This window comes from Panthera leo, chromosome C1, assembly GCF_018350215.1.
Source record: "Panthera leo isolate Ple1 chromosome C1, P.leo_Ple1_pat1.1, whole genome shotgun sequence".
NCBI lineage: Eukaryota > Metazoa > Chordata > Mammalia > Carnivora > Felidae > Panthera > Panthera leo.
The window spans coordinates 42,017,206-42,039,642 of record NC_056686.1 but is presented as its reverse complement, the minus strand read 5'-3'; the positions used below and the strand labels follow the sequence as shown (position 1 = coordinate 42,039,642).

Here is a 22,437-nt window from a genome sequence, read left to right as displayed (position 1 = left end):
AGATCAGAATTACCGAAACAAAACAAAACAAAACAAAACAAAACCCAACAAGACATTATAGAAGAAAGATTTCAACTTAGTGAAGGAAGAATTTCTAACATCTGGAATAGCTAGGTTAAAGAATGAACTCTATAATCTATAACTACAGATATTCAAACGGAAGTTGGATGATCACCTGTAAGTTTTGCTGTAGAAGGTAGGTCTGATCATTTCTCTTCCTTGCTTGTGAATATTCTAGGACTGCCCATTAACTTCAGGATTAGGGCCTTATTTTTGAAATGGCATACATAACCCTTAAGATGTGGTCCCAGGCTACCTATATAGCATCATTTCCTGCCAGGTATCTGTGTTCTTGATATATCTAACTGTATTGTGAGATCTGTCATTTTTAATTCTCAGATCTTACTCAAATTAAAAAAAAAATAAAACAACCATCTTAATAAAACAGACTGTTTCTAATGCTTCAAGGAAGTAAGCTAAAGGGTGTGACTATAGCTTAAAATTCCACACATAGAATCCTAGGAACAAACTAAATGGAATCAATGGGTAGCAGGTACACACATGTGCTACTGTGAGTATAAGGGCACATGAAATCCAAACTGGGGCAGATGAGAACAAATTTAATTTTAAAAAGAAAGGGAATTAATTTTTGGTGAATGTTTACTATATAATAGACATGTATGCTTGTTTATTTATTTATGTATTTATGTATTTATTTATAAATGTCTATTTATTTAAGGAGTGTGCATACAGAGAAGAGAGGGACAGAGAGAGAGAGAGAGAGAGAGAGAGAATCCCAAGCAAGTTCAGCTCAGGGCCTGACACAGGGCTTGATCCCATGAACTGTGAGATTATGACCTGAGCCGAAATCAAGAGTTGGATGCTTAACTGAGCCACCCAGGTACCCCTATGATTTTTTTTTTTTTAAGTCTGCTCGATGCCCAACATGGGGCTTAAACTCACGACCCCGAGATCAAGAGTTGCATGCTCTTCTAACTGAGCCAGCCAGGCCCCCATGCCATAGTATTCTTTTATTTTTTTTAATTTCTTTTTAATGTTTATTAATTTTTGAGAGAGAGAGAGAGACAGAGACAGAGACAGAGCACGAGCAGGGGAGGGTAGAGAGAGAGGGAGACACAGAATCCAAAGCAGGCTCCAGGGTCCCAGCTGCCAGCACAGAGCCCCACTAGGGGCTCAAACTCACGAACTGTGAGATCATGACCTGAGCCACAGTCGGATGCTTAACTGAGGGAGCCACCCAGGTGCCCACCATAAGTATTCTTTAAAACACGTAGTCCAGAGGCGCTTGGGTTTCTCCCTTGGTTAAGCACCGACTCTTGATTTCAGCTCCATGATTGATTTCAAACCCATGATCTCTGGGTTTGGTTCGTGAGTTCGAGTCCTACATCAGGCTCTGTGATGGCAGTGGGAAGCCTGCTTGGGATTCTTTCCCTCTCTCTCTGCCCTTCCCCTGCTCTCTCTCTTTCAAATAAGTAAATAAACTTAAAAAAAAAAAAAAAAACAACCACATAGTACATTTTTATGTTTCCTCTGCCTGACAATAGGAATGCTAAATATCTGTCATGTGCTGGACTCTCCCATTCTGCATCATGGCAGATATTATTAATTCATCATTCTTTCTTATTATGCCTCGATTGAGTTTTAGGTTCTTTTCCTAAACTGTGCACCAGCAGCCGCTACTCATTGTTGAGAGTTGGCACTGGAGAAACTTCCCTGGACAAGAATGGCCTTGTTCACATGAAAGCCTTCATCTCTAACATGCACAACACATTTGATAAGTCATTTAAGTCTTGATCCTATCACTCGATTTTAATAAGAAAGGGAATTAACATTTGGTGAATGTTTACTATATAATAGACATTTATTATTTTTTTTTAAGTAAGCTCTGTGCCCAATGTAGGGGTTGAACTCATGACCCTGAAATCAAGAGTCGCATGCTCTACCAACTAAGCCAGCCAGGCACCCATATAATAGACATTTAAACATATTTTAGATTATTTAATTTTAAGAATGCAAAAAGACAAAGGAATAGATCCTTTACACTGTCTTTCAGGTGGAAACATACTGTAGGATCTTTGGTATTGTGTATTTGTAAGCATTACAAAAGTTTTAAACTTTGAACATATCTTTTGCTTTATAGGCTTTTCTATCACCTAGGAGAGAATAGAATATGAATATTGATCCACTGGGCATTTATATTTCTCATTATATATGATGAAATAAGACTTTTGCTATCAGTAATTTTCACCTGAGTTTAGATGAAATTGTTCCCAGAACTTCTGGACTGGAAGGCTAAATTTAGAGACTTAACCACAATTATGAATGTCTTCCTTACAAGTACCAGATGTAAGTCCTCAGTGTATTTAAAAAATTTTTTTTATTTATTATTTTTGAGAGAGAGAGAGAAAGCGCATGAGTGGGGAAGGGGCAGAGAGAGACGGGGGATAGAAGATCTGAAGTGGGTTCTGTGTTGACAGCAGAGAGCCCAGTGTGGGGCTCCAACTCATGAACTGTGATATCATGACCTGAGCTGAAGCCAGATGCTTAACTGACTGAGCCACCCAGGTGCCCTCCTCAGTGACTCCTATTTTTGTAGAGCGGTCATTTACCATCTTATTTCTCAATAAGCTGTGATTCAATGGAAAGAACACAGGACTGGTCTACTCCTGCCTGTGACTTACTGTATGATCCTGGTTTCTAATTAAACCTCTTATGTACTAAGTTTTCTGATTATTCAGGTAGAAATAATATTTGTTCTACATATACTTTCTGACTATATACAATAGTTGCCCAAAATTTTAACTCAGCAAGTATGTATTATAAGGAATACAAATATAAGTATTTGTATTCAAGTTTATATTCTATTGGGGTCAGACTTATAAAAGTAACATGTAAGGATCTAGAGAAAGGATGGATTACATTTAGTGGAGGCAGGGGATGTGATCAGGTATATTTAATAAAGGAGATTGGAGTTGAGCTGGGTCTGGAGGAATAGGAAAGGTGATAGAAAGAGTCATCTGTAAGGGATAAGAACAGAGAGGTACTGGGATTCTCAATCTGCCCCCAGCTTTTATTTTCATACTCATTGTCTTCTGCACACTTCAGACTAAATGATGTTCTCTGAATCAAGCATGTGTCTGGCACATAGCAGGCAAGCCTCCGAGGCCCAGCTTCTACCTCTTCCCTTCCAGCCTCACCCAGGTGAAATTTACAGTGCTTTCCTCTATATTAGCCCAGGCCTTTGTTCATATGACCCCTTGCTTTTATTATAGCTTAATAGAACCACCTTCCTTGCTTAATGGTGAACTTTTTGGAGATGAGAATCTGGTACTGAACTCAATGCTTTGCTCTTATTAAGTAATCAGGAAATTTTATTCAACTGAACTTGTTCCAAGGACATTGTATCACTCACTAAAGTGAAGGACATGTTGGTATCATCTTAATGTCTCTATAGGCTTCAACTTTTGTGTCCTGCTGTTTTTCTTACATCATCCCTGTGAAGTAGAGTCTTTTTTGCCTTTAAAAACTTAGAGATGAGGAAACTCAGAGGGTGCCATTTGTCCAGTGATCCAGCTAGGTTCTGAAGCCAAGCAGGGCTCTTTTGACTTGAAATCCACTACTCTCTGCACTGTATTGGGGCCATGTGGCATCAGACAAGTAGGGGTAAATGCACTTATTCTCAAAGCTCTGGTTTTTCCTTTGTAAATGAGAGCAATAGTACTGACCACATGGGATTGTTATGAGGGTTAAATGGGGTGAAATATGTGAAGTCCCTAGCTCAAGGCTTAGCACTTACTGGGCAATGCTTGGTCCCTTCTCACAAGCTTCAAATTCTTATGTACATGAACAGATAAATAAGTATCCAGTTCTGAGGTGTAGTGAGAAGTAGGTGGACTACACATAGGTTCTATCCTCTGAGACATAAGAAATTTCATAAGGCAATATTTTGTAAACACGTAAGATTTAGCATCCTCCTTCACCATGTCCACCCTTGTCCACCCGTTACATTCTTTTCCTGCCTAGTGTGTGTGTCAAAGGCAAGGATTGTAGTTGTGTGATTTGTCCAGCTTTGAGGTCAGAGGTTGGTTAAATAATGTCCATGGTGGGGTCTTAAAAAAAAACTAATTAAGTCATAGGTTCTCTCGGATCGTGACTTTAAATAACTATGCAGACGAACCTAACACATTAAAAGCAAAGGAAGGAGGGGCCCGTGGGTTGATTGCAAACCCAAGTGAAACTAAAGAAATGATTCTGAAATCTTTCCCGGGGTGGGGAGATGCTCTTGAGATTTTTCTGCTGAGCTCCTTAACTCCTAGGTTGGCTACATTTTAAAGAAGAAAAGAATTCCAGCTTTGGTGGACTGGTGGCAAAGGTGAATACGCGGGTGTCGACCCCGGCTTCCTTCGTCTAGCTCCCCCTTGATGCTCAGAAGCCCGCGCTAGGCGCCGAGGGTCCACGGAGGCACAGGTCAGGCCGGGTCCGTGTGCCAGGCCACAAGGTGCACGTCCAGCGCCTGGCCTCCTTGTGAGGTGAGGGGACAGCTTTTGGAGGAAGGCGTGGAGGCGGCTTTCTGGTCCTTCTCGCTTGGGGGCCTTGGTAGGGCGGCCCGCAGCCCAGGAGCTAGAGCTGAGTGGCGCGGCCGTGCCCGCAAGCCCGGGCCTCCGCAGGCATGCCGGCGTCCTCCGTCTCCCCAGTGGGGCCCCGGCGGGTAGGCGGGTACCGGGACCTAGCGACCCCGGCTCGGTGGCCCCGCCCCTCCCCGCGAGCCCGTGGTGACTTCGACCCTCCCCCAACGCTGGAGGGCCCCGCCCCCTCCTCGCGGGCTAACGAGTGTCCTCGCGCGCGCGCGCGCCCTTTTCCTCGGCTTTGAGTGTGAGTGTGCTGCCCTCCCACCTCGGCCCCTCCCTATTGTTTCACGACGCCACCACAAGCCTCCAAACGCAACCCCTCCCCCCATTGGTGTTTACCGCCCCCACTCTCCCCGGTTTAAGCGGCGCCTACGGGCCCCCAGAACTAAGGGGGGGTACCCCTGAACTCAACCCTCTGCGTCTCCTCTCCAGGGTCTCCTCCGCGACTCTCCCCTGCCCAACCCTCGGGGTCAGGACTCGTCAAGATTCCGTCCCTCTCTCCCCTCCCCCCTTCCCTGGCTCCCCCTCGGCCCCCTCCCCTCAGCGGGTCCTCCTTTTTCTCTCCCTCTCCCTCCTCCTCCCCCACCCCATCCCTTCCCCCCCACAATGCAGTTCGCGGCGCGGCGGACATGGCGGTGGAGTCCTGAGCTCGTCGTGTCCCGGCCTCCAGCGGCGGCGGCAGTGACGGCGGCGGCGGCGGCAGCGGGAGGCGGCGGGGGGAGCGGGAGCCACTGAGATGAGGAGGCGCCGCGCGCGCCTGTAGCTCGCGGGCCTCTCAGGTACGGAGGTTCCGGCCGCGACTCAGCGCTCCGCGCCGAGGGGGTGTGCTCGGGGAAGGCCAGGCGGCCCCCTGTCCGCCTCCTCAGGTGCCGCGCCTCGCAGGTGTCGGGGGCCCAGTCGCCCCCTTGGGGCCTGACACTTCTTTCTTTGCGGGAATGGGCTTCGGGTGTCCCAAGGAAAGGCAGAGATAAGGGAGGTAGGGGCGGCGGCCTGGCGGCCTGAGGAGGGCATTGGGGCGCTTTGGGGGCCGAACTTCACAGAGAGGCTGAGGTTCTCGGCCCCGGGCCGAAACCTGTAGACCTCGGGGGGTGGATTTTGAGTTAACGGGATTGGCGTGAGCATTCTTTTGGGTCCAGTACGATTCCTTGTCATGTATGTCTTTTCTTTCATCCCCGCTTAGACACGGACGTACATATATAACATGTAAATATACACACTCCTGTAATACACAAGCTCACCCTTTTCGGGAAGAGGGAAGGCAGAGGTGCCTGTATAGATTTCGTTTCTTGCTTGCCCGCCTTCTCTCTCCCCCGCCCCCCAGTCGAATGGTGGTAATGAACGCTTTTGACGTGGGAAACTGTGAGATTCGTATTTGTAAACAGACAGCACCAGCCGTGTGTGTTGCACGCCTCCGCGAGAGGTTTCGGGTCCGTTTGGTATCCGGATTGTAAAAGAATGAGATATTTAGACCCGAAAGAAGCACATCATCGGGATTTTTAGTCATACCTGAATGGGATGAATTACTGTTATTTTAACGACGCTAATTGAACATTTTATTATAAGTTTATCAGATCTTTAATCAGATGAATTTTGAACCTTGTGCGAGATCTTGTTTCGGTATACCCTGTTTCTTCATTTTGATATGTTTTTGATATAAAACTAGTTCCTTACACATTGGACATTAAGCTTCCTTTTGTGATCTTCTTAGTGACTAGAAACGCAATTCAAATTGTGTATTGTTGGCGTGCATTTAGTAATTAGCTGGAGTGGATCAGATTACCTTTTGTTTCCTAAATGTCCCCCTCCCCCTGCCAAGTCTTGTAGTAGCGAAACGTGTAATACTTGGTGAAACAGAACGTATCCTGTTTCTGTTTTTAAAGTAATGAGAACTATTAGCTAATAAAATTGGAGAATCCCAACTGGATACGACCATTTAGAGAGAGTGCCATTAATAAGGCGGTGAATTGTGGATGGTTAAAAAAAGTTGACTTTTTTTGTTGTGTCAGTCAACATGTTCTGTATGAGTAGATTGTACGCTGAAATTTTCTTTAGGCTCAGCACCCTGTAATGTCTCCTTGAAAATAGCTGCACAGCATTGCATCCTAGTACTTATTAGTCACAACTTGTAAAATTATGAAATATTACTTCATTTAGAATGCTGTATTAACGAATTCACTAGTGTCTAGTGTGCTATGATGCTTTTATAAACACATTTTAAAGGGTGCTTCTTAAAAATCATACTTTTGGGAAGATAAGAATTTTAAGCCATTTTAGGCTTTAAAAATGTGACGTTTCATATAAACAAAAGAAAGTTGGTTTGAAAAAGAGCTCTTTTAGGTAAATTTTCCTGTTTTCAATTTTTCATTTGACTAGTGTGGAAAATGAAAAAGTAAAGCTTCCTTGAAATAATACAGAAGCGGAAGTGAAAGTTATTGACATTTAATGTTTTAAGTGTAGCAAATGTCTAAATACAAAGGGGAAACTAAGGTCTTTTCATTGTCCTAGGTCAGGTTGTTAGCAGATAAATTTATAAGATGTTATCATGCACTTAAAAGTTTAATTCAATTTTGTAATTCCTAAATCACACCGTGAATTACATTTAATTTTATTTCATTAAACTAGAACAGTACAGTGTCTGTTATAATTTTAAAACTTAAAATCAAGTTACAATGGCAATTATTAATATTTCTGATTAATAAAAACTGTTTAAAGAGAATTTTTATTAGTTCTCAGAGCAGATTCAGTTTAGTAAGTAGAGAACTTTTTTTGACCTCAGAGTTAACCTTGACATACATAATAAGCATCATTAATTATGCTGTGTTTGTGTGTGTGTTTTTTTTAATGTGTTATTTATAGAATGTCAAATCAGGATCTGTGGGTAGAGAATGGTGTTTGACTTTATTTCCTACAGAAAGTTTGTTTCCAGACCATCAGTAAGCCTTACCCAGAAACGCTGATACTGGTACATTTTGTTTATCCTTAAAAAAAAATCAGACCATTTTGATATAACAATTCAGTGAGATGTGTTACTTTCAAATGTAAACTACAAATGCTAGAATTGGTAAAATAATTTTACAAAATTCATTGAAAGTCATTACTGCAGACAGAAATATGTTCTAAAAAAGAACAGTTCCAGAAATACCTAAAACAAGGAAAAAATGCTAGTTTAAAGCAGGATATGTGAGGGGTGCCTGGGTGGCTCATTTGGTTAAGTGGACTTTTGATTTCAGCTCAGGTCATGGTCTCACAGTTAGTGAATAACATATGCAAAGATAAGTTGTTATGGGGCTCAGAGTAGAAAAGTGAGAAATTCAGTGTGGCGGGAATTGAGGATTTATGGGTAGAGTGGTGAGAGAAATGTTTGGAAACAGTAGTCAGATTGTGAAAGTTATTGTGTATTTTGACTTAAGGCCTTTCAGTTTTACCAAATGAGATCACCAAGTGAGCTAGTGGTTGAGTTGTGATTAGAAGTGTGTTTTCTGACTCCAACTTTAATATTTCTTTCTCTTCAGCTTCCTTATACCAACAGAGTTTAGCCCTGTTTTCAGTGGATAGTCAAGCCACCTTTTCCATGCCACTCTTTTCTCCTCTTAGTAGTTGCTATAATTCACATTTTTTTTTTTGAGGATCCTGAATGTTAAATTTCTTAGAAGGTTCTTTTGCCGTAAAAATACCTCTGGGGGAAATAACCTTGTTATAGTTTCTTAGGAAGTTTTTTCACTCCTAAGGGTTAGTTGACTACTTTCTAGTTTAGTACTGGAAAGCAATAGCATGGGGGAATTGGGGAGTGTGGGCTTCCTGCAAGCTCTGTGTTCATCAGTAAAGATGTGCAAAGTCTTAATCTTTGCACAAAGTAGCCTGTACTTTCAAGACGAAATCAGTATGTTTGTAAGTTAGTCGTCTGGTAGTTTTATTTATTAATTTTCAAAGATTTTGTTATTGTTATTTTTTTTTTTAGTGTTTACTTATTTTGAGAGAGAGAGAGAGAGACAGCACACAAGCAGGGGAGAGGCAGAGAGAGAAACCCAGGCAGGCTCCCAGCTGATAGCATAGAGCCTGATGTGGGGCTCAAACTCATGAACAGTGAGATCATGACACTAAGCTGAAATCAAGAGTTGGCCACTTAACCAACTGAGCCACCCAGGTGCCCTAAAGATTTTATTTTTAGGTAATCTTTACACTCAGTGAAGGACTCAAATTCACAACCCTGAGATAGAGTCACATGCTCCATCCACTGAGCCAGCCAGGTGCCCAAATAGTGTGGTAGTTTTAAGTGGGTATTTGATTTACAATGGTAATAGATAACTTACTGCATATTTGCGATGTGTAATTTCTTTCTAAAGATCTTTTTACAAATTTTTTAATTTACTTGTTTGTTTTTAGTAATTTCCACACCCAATGTGTGGCTTGAACTCATGACCCTGAGATCAAGAGTTGTATATGCTTTTCCAACTGAGCCAGCCAGGTGCCCCTCTTTCTAAAGAGCTTAAGTATTAATTCAGTTTTCACAACAACCTTTTGGTATTATCCTCATTTACGGGTGAGGAAAAGAGGTGCAGAAGGGTTAAGTATCTTGGACAAGATTTCACAGCTACTTTGCCTCAGAGTTAGCATTCATATTCAGGGTATCTGAGTCTGGAGTCAGAGCTCTCAACCACTATACTGTGTTGCACCTCAAGCTTGGGTTGTCAGAATTTAGTATGCAGGGGTGCCTGGGTGCCTCAGTTGGTTAAGCGGCTGACTCTTGATTTCTGCTCAGGTCATGATGTCATTGTGAGTTCAAGCCCCACATTGTGCTCTGTGCTGAGAACACAGACCCTACTTGGGATTCTCTCTCTCTGTTTCTCTGCCCCTCTCCCATGTGCATGCACACTCTCTCTAAAAAATAAAGGTTAAAAAAATTTTTTTTAAATTTAATATGCAGGGGGTGTTCAGTATAGTTACATAGGTTGTCAAAAATATGTTGTGAGAAAAAAACCTTGGTTTGTGAGCATAATTCTTCTGGAAACATGCTTGTAATCCAAAGCACTTGTATATCAAAGTGAATTTCAAGCACCATTGGCTCAGTTGTGATCATGTGACATTGGGTGTCATGTACTACTGGTATTGCAAGACGTTGCTTGTTTATGACATTAAAATTTATTGGAAATGTTTGCTCATCTTGCAGAACACTTGCAGAACAAGTTGTTCGCAATCCAAGGTATTACTGTATGTTGTAAGAACATAAAGTATGAATTATACATAATAGTGAAATCTGCTTGCATTTTGTCTGTCTTGTACATTGTTGTTTAAATAATTATCATTAAAATTGATCAGTCAGAGGTACCTGGCTGGCTCAGCTGGTTGAACATCTAGCTCTTGATTTTGGCCCAGGTCATAACATAATCCCAGGATTGTGGGATCAAACCCCCAGTCAGAAAGCGCTGAGCATAGAGCCTGCTTGAGATTCTCCATGTCTCCCTCTCCCTCCCTCTCCCTCCCTCTCCCTCCCTCTCCCTCCCCCCTCTCTCCCCCCTTTCTGTCCCCCTCTCTCCCCCCCTCCCCCTTTTCTCCCTCTCCTCCTCTTCCCTCTTCCTCCCCCCCTTGCCTGCCCCCCCCCCCGCATGCTTTCTCTCTCTCTCAAAAAACAAAACCAAATAAAACTCACCCTTTTAAAGTATAGTGTTAAGTATATATTCGTAAGGTTCTGTAACCATCACTATCTAATTCCAGAACATTTTCATCTTTCCAAAAAGAAATCCTGGGGGTGCCTGGGTGGCTCAGCCGGTTAAGTGTCTGACTTGGGCTCAGGTCATGATCTTGCCATTCCTGAGTTTGAGCCCCTGCGTTGGGTTCTGCTGACAGCTGAGAGCCTGGAGCCTGCTTTAGATTCTGTGTCTACCTCTTTCTCCCCCCACCGCTTGCTTGTACTTTCTCTCTCTCTCAAAAATAAACATTAAAAAAAGAATAGAAATCCTGTGTCCATTAGCAGTCACTCCTTATTCGCCTCTGCTCCAAGCCTTTGGCAACCACTAAGCTATTTTCTGTCTGTGGATTTGCTGGTTCTGGACATGTCATGTAAATGGAATCATACGTGTGTGGCTTTTTGTGCCTGACTTCTTTCAGTAAGCAGAATGTTTTCAAGGTTTGTCCATGTTATGTCAAGTATTAGTACTTCATTCCTTTTTACAATACTTCATTTTATGGAGTGTGTTCTGTGGAGATACCATGTTTTGTTTATCCATTCATCATTTGATAGTCATTTGGCTTATTTCCACTTTTTTGGCTATTATGAATAATATTCCTATGAAAATTCATGTGAAAGTTTTTGTGGATGTATTATGAATAATATTCCTATGAAAATTCATGTGAAAGTTTTTGTGGATGTATGTTTTCATTTCTCTTGGGTATACACCCAGGAGTGGAATTGCTGAGTGTTTTGTTACATTTAAGTTTAACTTTATAAGGACCTACCAAACTATTTTCCTAAGAGACTGCACCATTTTATATTCCCACTAACAATGTATGAGAGTTCTAATTTCTCCACATCCTCACCAATACTTGTTATTGTTCATCTTTTTTCTTTTTTCTTTTTTGAGAGAAGAGAGCAGGTGGGGAAGAGGGACAGTGAGAGAGGGAGAGAATCTTAAGTAGGTTCCATGCTCAGCACAGAGCCCCCATGTGGGGCTTGAACTGACGATGACCTGAGCTGAAGTCAAAAGTCAGATGCTCAACTTACTGAGCCAACCAAGTGCCCCTCCCCCCCCCCCCCATCTTTTAATTATAGCCATCCTAGTAGGTGAAGTGGTATCTCATTGTGGTTTTGATTTGCATTTCCCTAGTAACTGATGATGATGATGATGTTGACAATCTATATGCCTTTTGGCCATTTGTATATCTTATCTGGAGAAAGGTCTACTCACATCCTTTGGCTATTTAAAACAACTAGACTGTCCTTTTTTTTTTTTTTTTTTTTAAGTTTATTTATTAAGAAGAGGCAGAGAGAGTGTGCACTCGAATGTAGGGAAGGGAGAGAGGGAGAGAGAGAGAATCTCAAGCAGCTCTGAGTTGTCAGTGCAGAGGCAGACTCGGGACTCAATCCCACTAACCATGAGATCATGACCTGAGCCCAATTCAAGAGCTGGATGCTTGACTGACTGAGCCACCCAAGTGCCGGGGTTATTTGTCTTTTTATTGTTGAGTTGTAAGAATTCTTTATATATTCTGGATACTGGACTTTTTATCAGATATGTAATTTGTAAAAATGTTCTTCCATTTTTGTGGGTTGTCTTTTCAATTTCTTTTTTTAAATTTTAATAGTTGTAAAATAGGGGTGCCTGGGTAGCTTAGCTGGATAAGTGTCTGACTCTTAATTTCAGCTCAGGTCATGATCTCGAGGTTTTTGAGTTTAAGCCCTTTTTCAGAGTCTGTGCTGATGGTGTGGAGCCTGCTTGGGATTCTCTCTCTCCCCCTGTCTCCTCTGTGTTCTCTCTCTCTCTTTCTCTCTCTCTCAAAGTAAATAAATAAACTTAAAAAAATTGTGGTAAAATATTCCTAACACCAAATTTACCATTTTAAACCATTTTAATGATTTTTATGAGTACATTCAGTGACATTAGGTACATTCACATTGTTGTGCAAACCGTCACCACTATCCATCCCCAGAACTTTTTCATTTTTTGCAGACTAAAACTCTGTACCTTTTAAGCAATGACTTCCCATTCCCTCCTCCCACCCCTTAGAAACTACCATTCTACTTTCTGTCACAATGAATTTGACTACTATATGTAATTAGAGTCATACAATTTTTGTCCTTTTTTTTTTTTTTTTTTTTTTTTTTTAAAGTACACTCCACACCCAATGTGGGACTTGAACTCATGACCTTGAGATTGAGAGTTATGTGCTCCAATGACTGAGCCAGCTGACTGCCCCTCAATATTTGTCCCTTTGTGACTGATACTTCATTTAGCACAGTGTCTTCAAAGTTCTTCCATGTTGTCACATGTGTCAAAATTTTATTTTTTTAAGGCTGAATAATATTCTGTTGTATTATATACCACATTTTGTTTATTCATCTGTTGATCAACATTTGGGTTCCTTCCACCTTTTGGCTATTGTGAGTAATACTGCTTTGCATATGGGCGTACAAATATCTGTTTGAGCCCCTGCTTTCAGCTCTTTGGGCATATACCCAGAATTGGAATTGCTGATCATACAGTAAATTTATATTTAGCTTTTTGAGGATTTGCCATGTTGGTTTTTTCATTTTTTTTTGAATAAAATATGTTTTTGAAGAATGTAAGTTTTCAGTTTTAATAAAGTTTGATTTATTTTTTCTTTGGGTATTTGTGCTTTGGGGGTCATACCTTAGAAATAATCACCTAATCCAGGATTATAAGAGTTTATACCTCTGTTTTTATTGAACAGTTTTATAGTTTTAGCTTTTCTATTTAGGTCTTTGATCCATTTTGAGTTAATTTTTGTATGTGGTGTGAGGTAGATGTTCAACTTTATTCTTTTCCAGGGGGCTATCCAGTTGTCCCACCATTAATTGACAAGACTGTTCTTTCCCTTATTGAATGGTCTTGGCATCCTTGTTGAAAATCAGTTGATCATAAATGTCTGTGTTTATTTGTGGATTCTCAATTGTTTCTGGATTCTCCATTGATCTCTATATATATTTGTTCTTATGCCAGTACCACCCAGTATTGACTACTGTAGCTTTGTACAGAGTTTTGAAATCTGAAAGTGTGAGTCTTCCAACTTTGTTCTTTTTCAAGATTGTTTTGTAGAGTCCCTTGCAATTTGATATGAATTTTAGGATCAGTATATCAATTTCTGCCCCCCCAAAAAAAAAAACAAAACAAAACATCTAGAGTTTTGAAAGGAATTGTGTTGAATCTGGTGATTAACCTGGGGAGTATTGTCATCTTTTTTTTTTTTTTTTTAAGTTTATTTATTTTGAGAGAGAGTGTGGGAGTGAGTGGGGGAGGGCAGAGAGAGAGAATCCCAAGCAGGCTCTACACTGTCAGTTCAGAGCCTGATGTGGGGCTCTAACTTACAGACTGTGAAGTCATGACCTGAGCTGGAACCAAGAGTTGGGATGCTTAACTGAATGAGCCACCCAGGTGCCCTGGTATTGTCATCTTAATATTAAGTCTTCCAATCTGTGAATATGAGATGTTTGTGTACTTACTGTTCATTTCCATTAAATAGGCCTTTACCTATTTATTTCAACAGCATTTTGTGGTTTTTAGTGTACAAATTTTGTTCTTCTTTTATTACATTTATTCCTAAGTATTTTATTCTTTTTGATGCTATTGTAAATGAAATTGTTTTTTGTTTTTTTTTTTTAATTTCATTTTTGGATTGTTCATTGCTAGTGTGTAGAAATATAACTAATTTTTGTGTATTGATTTTGGATAGCAACCTGGCTGGACTCATTTATTAGCTCTAAATTTTTTAGTGGATTTCTTCTGATTTTCTGTATGTAAGATCATGTCATCTGCAAATTAGATATAGTTTTATTTCTTCCTTCCTGATCTGGATACTTTTCATTTCTTTTTCTTGTCTAATTACTCTGGGTAGTACAATGATGAATAGAATTGGAGACAGCAGACATCCTCATCCTGTGTTCTCTTAGAGGAGAGAACACCTAGTCTTTCACCATAAAGTATGATGTCACCTGTGGGTTTTTCTTAGATGGGCTTTGTCAGGTTGAGGCAGTTCCTTTCTATTCTTAGTTGATTGAGTATTGTTGTTGTTGTTTTTATCATAAAAGGGTGTTAGGTTTTATCAAATGCATTTTTAAGAATTTTATTGTAGAAAGTGTGTGAGCAGGTGAGAGGGGCAGAGGAAGGGAGAGAGAAAATCTTAAGCATGCTCCATGCTCAGCCTGGAGACTGATGTGGGCTCTATGCCACCACTCTGGGATCATGACCTGAGCCGAAATCAAGAGTCAGAAACTTAACCAACTGAGCCACCCAGATGCCCCTATCAAATGCATTTTGCATTTATTGAGATGACTGTGGTTTTTGTCCTTTATTCAATTAATATGGTGTATTATGTTGAGTGATTTTCATATGTTGAACCAACCTTGCATTCCTGGGACACATACTACTTGGTATCCTGGGGTACAATCCTTTGTTGCTGTCTTTGGTTTGCTAGTATTTTGTTGAAAAATTTTGCATCTATGTTTATAAGAAACATTGGTCCACATTTTGTTTTTAAGTTTATTTATTTTTGAGAGAGAGAGAGAGTGAGCACATGCATACATGAATTGGGGAGGGGCAGAGAAAGAGTGGTAGAGAGAGAATCCCAGGCAGGTTCTGCACTGTCGGTGCAGAGCTTGATGTGGGGCTTGAACTCACGAACTGTGAGATCATGACCTGAGCTGAAGTCAGACACTTAACTGACTGAGCCACCCAGGTGCCCCGGACCATAATTTTCTTATGATGTCTTTGTCTGGTTTTGGTATTAGGGTTATACTGGCCTTACAGAATGAGTTAATAGTGTATTTTTGTATGTGAAAAATTTGTTTTAATATCTAATGACATGAGTATCAGTAGTTATAACCCATACACAAAGAAGTTCTTTGGATCTTCAGTAATTTTTAAGAATATAAACACATCCTGAGATAAAAAAATTTGAGAACTGCTTCTGGTGTAGGTGAATAGACCTACCCTAGTGCTTAAGCATTGAAACAAAAATTGGGACTCGTGTTTCTTATAGTTATAAACCAGTCTGGTTTGTGTCACTTTAGGCAAGTCACAAACTTAGGGTGCCTCATTAGTGTATAAAATGGAAATACTAAAAGACTGTATTAATTTCACAAATGTGTAAATATAAATGAATGAACATACTAGACATGTATTAGCTGATGCTGTATCTTCAAAAACAATTTTTTTTTTTTTAAACTGAAAGAGCTCTGGGACTTTTTGCAGGAACTTGTCTTATGTGATAGCGTCTTGAATTCTGTCACACAGATAAAAAATTGTTTGTCTTTGGAACTTTATTTAAGTTTTCTGTGGTAGCAGCAGTTTTAAACTAGTGATTTTCAATATATGAGAGTTACACTTCCTTAGGAAGTCTTTTTATAATTATTTTGGAAGGCCTTAGGAACCACTCACAGTTTTCCTCCTTCTTCCTCATTCTTTTGTTCCTCTTTATTTCTGTTGGGAATGTATATTCTCTATTTCTCAGATGTGTTGGAACAGAAAAAAGATTGAGAACCATTACTTTGTTCTAATCCTGTAAGAATATGCTTATTTTCCTCACAGCCAGGAAACCAGATCCATATTTTTATACATATTATGTATTTATTCTTTTTTTTTTTTTTTAAGTTTACTTATTTTGAGAGAGAGAGAGAGAGAGAGAATTCCAAGCAGGCTCCAACAGTTAGCACAGAACTTGATGTGGGGCTTGAACCCATGAACTGTGAGATCATGACCTGAGCCTGAGTCAAGAGTCAGACGCTTCACCGACTGGGACATCCAGGCGCCCCATCTATTTATTCTTTTCTGTTTCTCTGTAGTTCCTCTTCTTTTAAGACGGGTGACCTGCTGCCTATTATTTCTTTAAAAAAAACTTTTATGTTTTTATTTTATTTTTGAGAGAGAGACAGAGAGACAGAGAGAGACAGAGACAGTGAGAGCAGGGGAGGGGTAGAGATAGATAGAGACAGAATCTGAAGCAGGCTCCAGGCTCTGAGATGTCAGTGCAGAGCCCAACATGGGGCTTGAGCTCACAGACTGCAAGATCATGACCTGAGCCGAAGTCAGACGCCCAACCGACTGAGCCACCCGGGCACCCCGTGCCTATTATTTCTTATCTGATTTTGTCATTTCAGTCTAGGAACCTCTAGGTCATTCCCTTATATTCACTGTTAGTGGATGTAATTTTCTTTGAAAAATATTTTTTGAAAATGTTTATTTTGAGAGAGAGGGTAGGGAGAGGCAGAGAAAGGGAAGAGAATCTCAAGTAGACTCCCGTACTGTCAGCACAGAGATCATGACCTCAGCCGAAATCAAGAGTCAGATGCTTAACTGACTGAGCCACTCAGGTGCCCTGATACTGGATTCATTCTTGACATCATATTGGCAGTTGAACATTGAAGGTCATCTAACACCTTAAGTTTATTTTTTCTTAATTTCTATATTCCAGTGATACTCAATTCTGTGTTCCTTGGCACATCTATTAATGTGGTTCAAAAATGGTTCTATTTCTGATCAGACTCTTCTAAATACCGATATGTGCATGCTTTTCATTTCTTTAGTTTTCTGAACTATCCTAAATCTCAGGATGTAACATCTTTTTGGCTTTATTCCTTCCCCCACTCATATCATTACTATTTTTTTCCCCTTATTTCTGTTGAGATATTCATTCTGTCACCCCCCTACCCAGTGTGAATTAAAATATTTTCTAATTGTATAAATTAATAGACTGGTATTTTATATATTTAGTTAGGCCCTTAATACAGCTTGACAGGACTTTAGTTAGATTTCTTTCTGTTTCTCACATTTCCTATTGTTTTACCCCATCTTAAGCCCTCTACTGCCCTCTGCTTTCCTCACTAAGTGCTGTCTTCTCTTTAATAGAAAAATGTTAAAATTGTGTCCCTCACAGTTCTTCAGTGGTGGTCCTGGCAAAAGAGGTTTCTTTAGTCCAATAAATCTGGGAAATGTTGCAAATTATCTCTCTGTTAGAGATTTGCAGTGCTTATTAGCATATTAAAGAGTGTGAAAGGTTCTTCTAGAAAGAAGCTCCTTTAACACAGCCTTTTCCCCTTCCTAACCCCACTAAAATTGCTTATGATAAGGCCCTAAATAAGCGAATGCTTTTTACTATTACTGATAATTACTATTACTTACTTTACTGATTTATCTCATTTTTCTCTCCACTCTGTCTTCCTATTCTGAAGTTAGTCTAAAACAGAAGTTGTGCCACTCTTCTGCTTATAAATCTATGCCTTCTTTTTGCTTAAAGTGTAAACCTGACTTGGTATGCAAATGTGTGCACCAATTTACATTCTCAGTTCGTCTCCTGTATTCATCATTATGCGTGCTATTTTATGGTCCCAAAAAACTTGCCAAAATTTTATAAATACATTTTGTTTAGTATATACAGGTCTTATTATTAGGACTATCCCTTCTCACTTTCTCTCCTAAGTGGGAAGTTCTTTCTCAGCCCAACTGTTATCTCCATGATGAACGCTTTTCTAAGGCTCTTTCCACAGGCTTTCCATAACGTTGTCACATAATATATTGTCATTACTTGTTTATATGACTGTCTCCCCTTTCAGGCATGAGCCCATTATTTATCATTGTATCTTCAGCTTTTAACCCAGCACCTTATATGTGAATGTTGACAAATGATCTTTGTTAAAACGAATTCTAGATTTATATTTATTTACCTGAACAAATGCAGGCCCAGCTACGCAATTTGCAGGGCGAAATGCAAAATGAAAATGCAAAACCCTTGCTGAAAAAGTAGGAAAAAAGTTGCTAATAAAGTTACTAAAATATAGGGGCTCCTGGCTACTAGCTCAGCTGATTTAGCATGCCACTCTTGATCTCAGGGTTGTAAGTTTGAGCCGCATGTTGGGTGTAGAGGTTACTTAAAAATAAAATCTTAAACAAGTTACTAAAATATAAAGCTTTTTCTTTTCCTCTGCGATCTTTTTCTCAATTTGTTATGGTGATTTTAATTTACTTTAATTTTTAGGTATTTAATTTATTTAAAAAAAGTTTTAATGTTTATTTTTAAGAGAGAGAGAGTGGGAGAGAGGCATAGAAAGAGGGAGACACAGAATCAGAAGCAGGTTCCAGGCTCTGAGCTGTCAGCATAGAGCCCTGCCGGGCTTGAACTTAAGAATCCCGAGATCAGAGCCAAAGTTGAACGTCTAACCAACTGAGCCATCCAGGAGTCCCATTTACTTATTTATTTTTGATTTACTTGTAAATGTTATTCTAAATATAGAACAATTTAAAAATTTAAGTTATTAAGCATAAGTTTTACTATTCATCTTTATTTTGTGTAGCATCATCTCTAAGTGCAAATATAAGGCTATTTAACTCTTATGTGGAATTGCTGGTATTTCATAGTTTGTGAATTCATATTTCATTTTTACCAGAACAGGGAAAACACTGCACAAAACTTAACTCAGCTATTTTTTTTTAATGTTTATTTATTTTTGAGAGAGGGAGCATGGGGAAGGGGCAGAGAGAAGGGGAGACAGATAATCGCAAGCAGGCTCCACGCTGTCAGCATGGATCCCAAAGTGGGATGAATCATGAGATCATGACCTGAGCTGAAATCAAGAATTGGACACTTAACGGACTGAGCCACCCAGGTGCCCCTCAACTAATTTTTTAAAATATAAAGTTATTTATTTACTTAATTAGAGCAAGCAGGGGAAGGGCAGAGAGAGAGAGAGAGAGAGAGAGAGAGAGAGAGAATATGAGAATGAGAATCCCAAGCAGGCTCTGCTCTGTCAGTGTAGAGCCCACATGGGGCTCAAGCCCATGAACCATGAGATTGCGATGTGAGCTGAAGTCAGACACTTAACCAACTGAGCCACCCAGCACCCCTACCCCTCAACTATTTTTATTTTACTTATTATACTTGCACATTCCATCAACACTCTGTACTTAAAAAAATATATATATTATATATAATATAACATATAATATATACGTTATAATTATATAATATATATAATTTCTACAGTCAGTGTGGTGGGGCTTGAACTCACAATCCTGAGATGAAGAGTCCCATGCTCTTCCATCTGAGCCAGCCAGGTGGCCCAATATGCTCTACCTTTGACCATGGCAGGACTGAAACAAGAAGAAACTGTGACTTGTTCTATCTTTCCCTTTCTTTCTGTGTCATCACTTTTAGCATAATTAGTTGGTTAATACAGGGAAGTAACATGAGTAAGAAAAGATATAAAAGGTTTTTATTTTTCATTTTTGTCATTCGTGTTTCTTAGAATACCATTGTCTTTGTTCTGTGTTTGAAGCAAATTATGGTTCAAATAGAAAATGAAGGTTCTTCGGCTGTTAGTACCACTGCTTACTTAGTTGTAGACAACATGCTTACCTTATACTCACTCACTTTAAGTCTTGCTGAACTCCCACATATATTGTGGATCCACTGAAATTCTGTGCTCATGTTGTAATACCAAAGCTGTATGAGAATGAAGTAGAAAGGAATGTCAGACATGCATTTTGCATGTATCTCCACTGCTCCTATGCATGTTCCATTGTCCCATTAGACTACAAAACACAAATTCAAAGATAAAATTATTAAGAATTTCAAGATGGTGACAGAAGCTTTTTTTTTTTTTTTTTTTTTTTTTTTTAATGTTTATGTTTGAGAGAGACAGAGACAGAGGATCCAAAGTGGACTCTGTGCTGACAGCGGAGAGCCTGATGCAGGGCTTGAACTCACGAACCATGAGATCATGACCTTAGCAGTAGTCTGATGCTTAACTGACTGAGCCACCCAGGCCCCGCAGTGACAGCAGTTTTAAAACAAGCACAGAGTCTTTCTTTTCTGAGATGGGAGCCCTATGTGATGGTACACATCACATGTTTATGAAATTAGTCCTGAATAAAAGGATTGGAGGGAAACAGTAACATGCATTGAGACAAAGAGGTTGCCATATTTCACCTTGTACCAATGTGATAAGAATTGTTACTACTTTTTATTTTGAGGCATTCTGAGGGTTGTGTGCCTTGAAGTTAGGTGGAGCCCAGTGACCTGTTAAGGTAAATTAAATGTGAGCAAAAGTAACCAGTGCTAGTCTTTCTCTCCCTGTTTTACTAAAAGTGAGAGGTAGCATAAGATTAAGCAGCTTGGAATGTTGAGCTGATGCATGAAGGACAGCTGCCTTGGAGAGCACCTGAACTTACAGAGGATTTTACATGAGTTAATAAATCGATTTATGTTGTGATCAGCACTGAGTTAAAGAGGTTGTTACTGCAGTGTAACCTGGCTTATTTTGAATTATAGTTTGTTAAATTTCAAAAGCTTTGTAGGACCAGCACAGTTACACATCATGATATTTGGATCTACGGGATATAATAGGTATCCCCAGTAAACAAGTAAACCCACTCAAAAGGTGTTAGGTATATCATTATAAATACTCAGGAGCTGCTTGATAATAGAAGAATCAAGAGCTCTCTGGCAAATCTTGCACAGAACTTTTCATCTGTAGTGCTAATTCTTGATTATTTATAAGGAAGAAAAGGAAATTGTGTCTTGGGTAATTTGGGGATCCACATAATCTCCATATCTCATTAGGAAAAAACCCCTAAAACAGTTGGCAATGTGAAGCCAACAAATTGCTTGTGAAAAGAAGCATAACTTAAATTTATTTTGTCTATTGCTGGTAAAGATTCTAGTATATAATAAAATGTCCAAAAAGACTTACCAGATGAACAAAGAAGGAAAAAAGATTGACTAATCAATCCAGAAAGCTTTATGTAATTGGACTTTGGGTGAGTATATAGGTAATTTAGTTTGGAAATCCTGTTTATTCACAAAACTGGCTTTGAGAGAAGGGGGCACAGTTGCACTTGCCTTTGATGGTAAAAATTCTGTCAGTTGATTTTACCCATATAAAAAGTATTTTTTAAAAAACCTTTAGCTATTTGAGAGTGATTAAGATTTGAGGTCTATGATATCTTACATAAGGTCAGTGCATGCACATTATTTTGATTATAATTTTTTGAGTCTTAGGTTAAATTTTTTTTTTAATGTTTTATTTTTATCTTTGAGTGACAGAGAGAGACAGCATGAGTGGGGGAGGAGCAGAGAGAGGGGGAGACACATAATCCAAAGCAGGTTCCAGGCTCTGAGCTGTCAGCACAGAGCCCGAAACGGGGCTCAAACCCACAAACTGTGAGATCATGGCCTGAGCCGAAGTTGGACGTGTAACTGACTGAGCCACCCAGGCGCCCCTTGAGTTTTCAGTTTTTTATTGAAAAATATAAATAACATAGAACTTACCAGTTAAATGTACAACTTAGTAGCATCAATACATTCGTAATGTTATATCATCATCACGACTATTTCCGGAACTTTTTTTAATCATCCCAAACAGAAACCCATTAAGTAGTTACTTCTCATTCCCCTCTTCCTCCATTCCCTGATAACTTCTGTTCTATTTTCTGTCTTTATGAATATACTTATTTTAAATATCTTATAATTGGAGTTATACAATATTTGTCCTTTTTTTATGTGTATTTATTTATTTATTTTTATTTTTATTTTTTTAAAATTTTTTTTTCAACGTTTTTTATTTATTTTTGGGACAGAGAGAGACAGAGCATGAACGGGGGAGGGGCAGAGAGAGAGGGAGACACAGAATCGGAAACAGGCTCCAGGCTCCGAACCATCAGCCCAGAGCCTGACGCGGGGCTCGAACTCACGGACCGCGAGATCGTGACCTAGCTGAAGTCGGACGCTTAACTGACTGCGCCACCCAGGCGCCCCTATGTGTATTTATTTTTGAGAGAGAGAGGGAAGGAGACAGAGTATGAGTGGGGTGGGGCAGAGAGAGGGAGACACAGAATCTGAAGCAGGCTCCAGGCTCTGAGCTGTTAGCACAGAGCCTGACTTGGGACTTGAACTCACGGACTGCGAGATCATAATGCCCAACCAACTGAATCACCCAGGCACCCCTGTCCTTTTATTTTTTAAAGTTTATTTATTTATTTTGACAGAGAAAGACAGAGGGCGGGGGTGGGGGGTGCAGAAGGAGAGGGAGAGAATCCCAAGTAGGCTGTTTGCTGTCATTGCAGAG

The 22,437-nt window shown here is 39.8% G+C and overlaps 1 protein-coding gene across 2 annotated transcripts in view; it reads right to left on the bottom strand.

Moving 5' to 3' along the window:
• GPX7 (glutathione peroxidase 7) overlaps window positions 1-466 on the bottom strand; it is a 57,418-nt gene extending 56,952 nt beyond the window's left edge. For both annotated transcript variants that reach the window (XM_042951322.1, XM_042951321.1), the window contains exon 1: window positions 176-466. The gene's annotated coding sequence lies outside the window, so the exon portion shown is untranslated. The remainder of the gene's footprint in view (window positions 1-175) is intronic.
• Between the last annotated feature and the right edge of the window lie 21,971 nt (window positions 467-22,437).